Genomic DNA, 6,000 nt, shown 5'->3' on the forward strand with positions numbered 1-6,000 from the left:
ATAGCAAACAAACAAGCATGCTGGTCACCTTATACTGAGTGATTATTGTCACCAATACATAGGTATTTGCAGCTCTGGAAGCACTGCTAATGTTTTGCAGACTTTGAGAGAATTGTCTATTAACTTCTACACATTATCATCCTCATCATCATATAAGCAGATAGACCTCCACTGCAGGACATAGGCCTTTTGTAGGGACTTCCAAACAACACGTTCCTGAGGCACCTGCATCCAGCGAATCCCTGCGACTCGCTTGATGTCGTCAGTCCAGTGCGAGGTCCCCATTCCAGCCCCTTGGGATCTCAATGTCCATCGTCTCTTCAAACTATGTTTCCCGCCCATTGCCACTACAGCTTCGCAACTCGTTGAGCTATGTCCGTTACTTTGGTTCTTCTGGGGATCTCCTCATTTCTAATTCGATCACGCAGAGATACTCCGAGCATAGCTCGTGCCATCGCTGTGTGACTTTGGGCCTTCTACATATAACTGTGTGGAAATAACGTAGCAGGAAGTTAGTTCCACGATGTCCATCTATATAGTGCTGGAGAAAATTTCGCAAGCTGCTAATTTATGTGATTACTAATCAATAAGCAAGCGCTACGCACGACATTCGCTGCTCTTCCGCGTATGACCGTTATATGGTCCAATCAATCGCAATTAACAGTTGAAAGCGTAGCAAAAACTGTCTGGTTTTTGCGAGCTTTTGCAATTAATGATATATAGTAACATTCTCTGTGTATGACTGCTTACTTACTATATAATATAGGTTATTCACCTTCATCGGCTATAAAAGAGGAAAAACTTACGGCATAAACAATGTAGTTGTCTGTAACAGTGACTATTTGGTAGCTTAATGAACTCTCTGAGTCCGGCAAAAAATATTGGGTTTTTCTGTTAACACATTTTAAGTAGCCCTAAACTAAGAAGGCAATACAACATCCCTATGCATCTCACAGCAAAATAATTAAAATTGGTACCTACTGATTTCCAATTTAGTGCTATGAACATCAAGAACGGTTCAAAAATCTCCTCCTTTTTAACCGACTTCAAAATAGGAGGCTCTCAATTCGACGCGTATGTTTTTTTTTAATGTTTGATACCTCATAACTTCGTCATTTCTTAACAAATTTTATAAAAAATATTTTTTTGTTTGAAAGAGTATACTTTGGTACCATTTACCTACTAGTATTTATTATTCGTATTTATTTATTAGTATTGTTATTAGGTTTCAGTACGAATTAATTGCGAACAGTGTTAATTAATCTAATTAAAAATTTTTGATAATGTACCTACTATTGTAATTATCGAGAACAATTTTAATTACGTCCTCTCATTTTTATAATGAGCAAACCCTGATTGATCATTATAAAATATATTTTGCAGTCAGATAAAATTTAGATTTGTATGCATGTAAATCATTGACCTCTTATAAAAAGACGCACAATCATGTAGAAAATTTCACTTAAAAACTGGCCAATTTTGCTTTGACAGTTTTAGAATTATTGGTAAAGAAAATTATATTTAAAGACCTTTAAATATAGTCCAATATTCAATGAAATCCCAAATTCAGAGCAAATCCAACCCTAAGTATTGAGTTTAAGGTTAAATTTGCAAATGCGACTACTTAAATTGAGTGCCAATAAGTTGTGTTTGACACTCATTGAGTGAGGACGTTTTTTGGTCGCTGATCGTGCATCCAATTTAATAGGAGATCGATGATGTAAATGGATTAAATAAATATAGTTAGGACAATTCAATGCCCCATATACTAATATGAGTACTAATATGAATACTAAAATAACTATGATAAATAGGTAACTGCATTTATAATATAGTATACATAACTATTCATACGTAATTTTAATACATAAATTGTATTTATTCATAACCATGCTCCTCAAACTTATGTATGTGATATTCATGGGAAATCGAACAAAACTATGACCGAGACAAACCATGGTGGTGTTTACCTTCAAAGTCATCTTCCAGACTTTGGTGCGTCCGATAATTTTTAAAAATAAATAAAATAGCTCAGTGTTAATTAAAACAATGTAAAATAAAGCTCTGAGCCGATTTTTGCGAAATAGATAAAGAAAGATACTTAAAATCAAGTTGTAACCTTGTCAGACAATTTTTATTGGACATAATATTTTTCTAAAACAAAGAACCTACGTCATTTTACGTAATACTTTCATAGAACTGCCCTATGTTTACGTGCTATATATAGGCACCAGTAAATATACTACGTTTTAGTTTATCATCTAATTTTTTCTAAAAGATGATCTTTCAAAGATTTGAACTTTTAATTCATACATAAAATATGTAGAATGTTCTTTATCCACTGTAACTAGCTAAAAATAAATTTGACTAATCGCAAAATTACATTTTATATTAGATACTAGTGGACGCCCGCGATTCGCCCGCGTGAAAATCTATGTAAACTTTCAACCCCTATTTCACCCTCTTCTATTTATATATTTGCATGTGTTATGTATAATAAATAATCCACTAATCATTTTAGAAACCTATAACTCAAAACATGAACGATTCATAACCCCACCCGTTGTTAACCATTTAGAGGGAGATTTTGAAAATCTTAAATGACATACCAATTTTTCAGCGTGATGCCTAATCAACGTTAAATACGAACAGACAGACAATAATTAAAAAAATATATTTTTGTTAATTTTTCAATGTACAAAATTGCGGTTTAGCCGTGAATTAGTAACTTAAATCAATCTTTGAAGGTGTTTAAATATTGCATTTATATTTAGGGCAATTCAAAATGTCAGCGTGATTCGTTTCATATAACATTTTCTTTTTACGTCCAATTGTACGTAATTCACTGTCTAATTAGGAACCTTTATTTGTTTTTATGGGTCTGTGGTCAAGTAATGATATTTAATGATTGGTAAAGTATTTTTTATTGCATTAAGTAGGTAGATATAATATTCATTATTAATGAACGCTCCGACATCCTGCTTTTTCGAAAGAACATTTTTTTCTTACATCCGATTTTATAATTAAATAGAAACTACGAGTAAAGCCTGTTCCAAGCTTAACTTACTCCTGAAAACCCTCTAAAAATCGGCCCAATGGATTTTATAGTGAAGCCCAACACAAACAAAAATAAATATAACTACAGATATGCTATACCTATATGTTATAAAATGATCGATATATTTTTCAAAAAAATGGCTTTTGTAAAAAAATTATCTTTCTCATAATCCAAAATATGAAAGGAATGAATACTTTTGAAACCCGAAAATACTAAAGATTTCCCTGGACAGTAAAAATCCTAAATCGTGGATAAAGACGCGTAAGTACTTACGAGTATGTATCAGATAGTAATGAAACATTCATAACGAGTGCTCGTTTATTTCTAAATCTGGCTCACAATGGTTATAGACGGAGAGCCAGCGACAGCCAGACCTTCGTCATTGTATAATAGCTGATAGTTTGTCAGCTCGTGGTCCTACTATAGATAAGTGCCGTAGCCGACTGTGAAGTTTGGATCGTGGTGGCTTTGGGAGATAGCAGGTTTCAAGGATTCTCTCAACCGCTTAAATGTAAAGTATATTTTTTTTATCAGCATATAATGAGAAATGATATCCTCATTCGCCAGACACTTGGCTTCAAGGCAACTCTTCGCTAGAGACCCTTAAAGTTTCAAATTCAATAGTGTTTTTCGAAGGAATGCTTGCGCGCTAAGTGATTGGCGACTGGGAGTGTAATTTCTCATATGATTCCAAGGAAAATACACTTTGTACATAGACGGTTGAGGGTCTGGATCCTTAAAAGCTGCTACCTCGCAAAGTCACCACGGTCCATAGTTGGCTACGATACTTGTTGTAAGATCATGCTCCACCACCTATGATAGAAGCATGATCTTACAAACTTTGAGCTTTTATAAAATGACGAAGGTCTGGGGTCATGGGCTCTTAGACTATTAAGTAGGTGTTGTACTACCTACTTGTAACTGTATTTAATTGACGGTAATTTTATATACCTACTTATCATACCCGCAACTTCCGATTCATCGACCTGATTTTTAGCTTGGCTTTTAGTGTGCTAGCATACGCCGCGTGGTTTCACCCGCGTAATATTCGTTCCGGTGGGAATACGGGGATAAAAATGCTTATGACACAAATAACGTAGCGCGTGGATTTCAGCTTTTTACAAATCCCGCGGGAACCATGGTTATTATACATATAAACCTTCCTTTTGAATCAGTCTATCTATTTAAAAAACCGCATCAAAATTAAAGATTTAAGCATAGGGACAGAGAAAGCGACTTTGTTTTATACTATGCAGTAATGATATGGTTTTAAAAATTGGTATTGTAGATCCAGAGATTACAACCTACAATCTCACAAATTCACAAACTTTACCTAGCTCTGTACTGTATAATATGTAGGTATTAATAGATATTAGTTTAACGTATTTTTGAATTTTACCTATCGTGAGTAACTCTCACAGGAAAATCTTTCGTTTGGAGTCGTTTGGAGAGTTTGGAGTGTGGATCGTGCCGCGTTGCAAGAATCAGCTCATGAATAAAGGCCCAGTATGGGCTCGAGTTTAGAGTTTGGATCGTGCCCCGTTGCATGAACCAGCTCTTGACTAAGGGCCCAGTATGGGCTCGAACGAAACTAGTCGGACATAGGTACTTCGACGTTGCACCACGTGTGTTTTAGCTGTGTTTCAATAGGTTAATATAGTTTAGCGTAGATAAAAAGCTTGGCCGTTGTTCTCATAAGAAGGCTCAGTGGAACTTCAGCTGTTGGAGGGAGCTATGGTCGACATATCTGTCAGTGATCGAATTAGAAATGAGGAGATCCGTAGAAGAACCAAACCGCCCCGGAAGGTAGGTACCGAAAACCGGAGTGTGGATCGCCGACATCAGGCCGATTCATAGACATAAAAGGTCCATACCCAAACCATGGTGGTATGGTGTTTCTAAGCGAAAAGGTAAGCATCCTATTATGCAAAGATTCTATAGGCCAATGTTATAAAAGAAATATTTAAATAATTAGAGATTCATCTTTTTTAGCAGGTAGGTTTTATATTATGGTCTCTTGGATTATGTTTTCAACGAGTTTTGTTTTATTGTTGACATTTGAACCCGACCTTGCGATTTGCAATCGACTCCCATAGCAGAACACTATGGGAACCGTTTACATGTTAAGCTGTTGGTAACTATTTATTTTATGGAAAACGCTACTTTTAATCTTTCCTAAAAAGTAGGCTGGTTACAGGCTGACGCTCTGCGGTTTCACCCGCGTAGTTCCGGTTTCAGTTAAAATACAGGTATAAAATAAAGCCTATGATACTCATCAATAGCGTAGCTTCCTATTGGTGAAAGAATTTTCTAAATCGCTTCAGTAGATCCTAAGATTATACCCCTTACTACCTCACAAACTTTACTTCATAGTATAGATTCCTATTATTGCAGTATTCTATAGAAAATATGTCAACGCAAGTAGATCATAAATAAGTAGGTGCCAAGATTTTTTAAATACAACATAATGTTGTATTTAAAAAATCTTGGTTGACATATTTTCTATAGAGTACTGCAATAATAGAAATCTATACTAAGAAGTAAAGTTTATATTCCAAATTCATTCCAATAATAGGAATCTACATTTTACATTGAAAAAAGTTACCATAAATATTGGTGTCACTACCTAATAATAAAATAACCGAAATAATTAATTCCATAAAGGCAAATAATACTGAATAACGAAAACAGATTCAACAAAACAAAGTGACCCGGCAAACAATGCAAAATCAGCATACCATTTACCAGTACACGCACAAACACAGATAAAGGGTCACACACGAGCATACTAACCTCAAAGTTCAAACGTTCCAGTGCCTCACCGTTATACACACACAATAAACAATTGCTGTCCCACGGCAGCCGACCAGCGGTTGCGACTTTCGAACAGTAACTACAGTACACGAGTACAACACACCACGTTGGGCAACCACCAACTACCA

General features: G+C 35.4%; 1 protein-coding gene across 1 annotated transcript in view; it reads right to left on the minus strand.

Annotated features, from left to right (window-relative positions):
- Positions 1 to 6,000, minus strand: part of LOC112057848 (inositol-trisphosphate 3-kinase A) — a 167,195-nt gene extending 161,195 nt beyond the window's left edge. Inside the window, exon 1 of the mRNA XM_024098408.2 lies at positions 5,852 to 6,000. The gene's annotated coding sequence lies outside the window, so the exon portion shown is untranslated. The remainder of the gene's footprint in view (positions 1 to 5,851) is intronic.

This window comes from Bicyclus anynana, chromosome 16 (genome assembly GCF_947172395.1).
Source record: "Bicyclus anynana chromosome 16, ilBicAnyn1.1, whole genome shotgun sequence".
Lineage (NCBI taxonomy): Eukaryota > Metazoa > Arthropoda > Insecta > Lepidoptera > Nymphalidae > Bicyclus > Bicyclus anynana.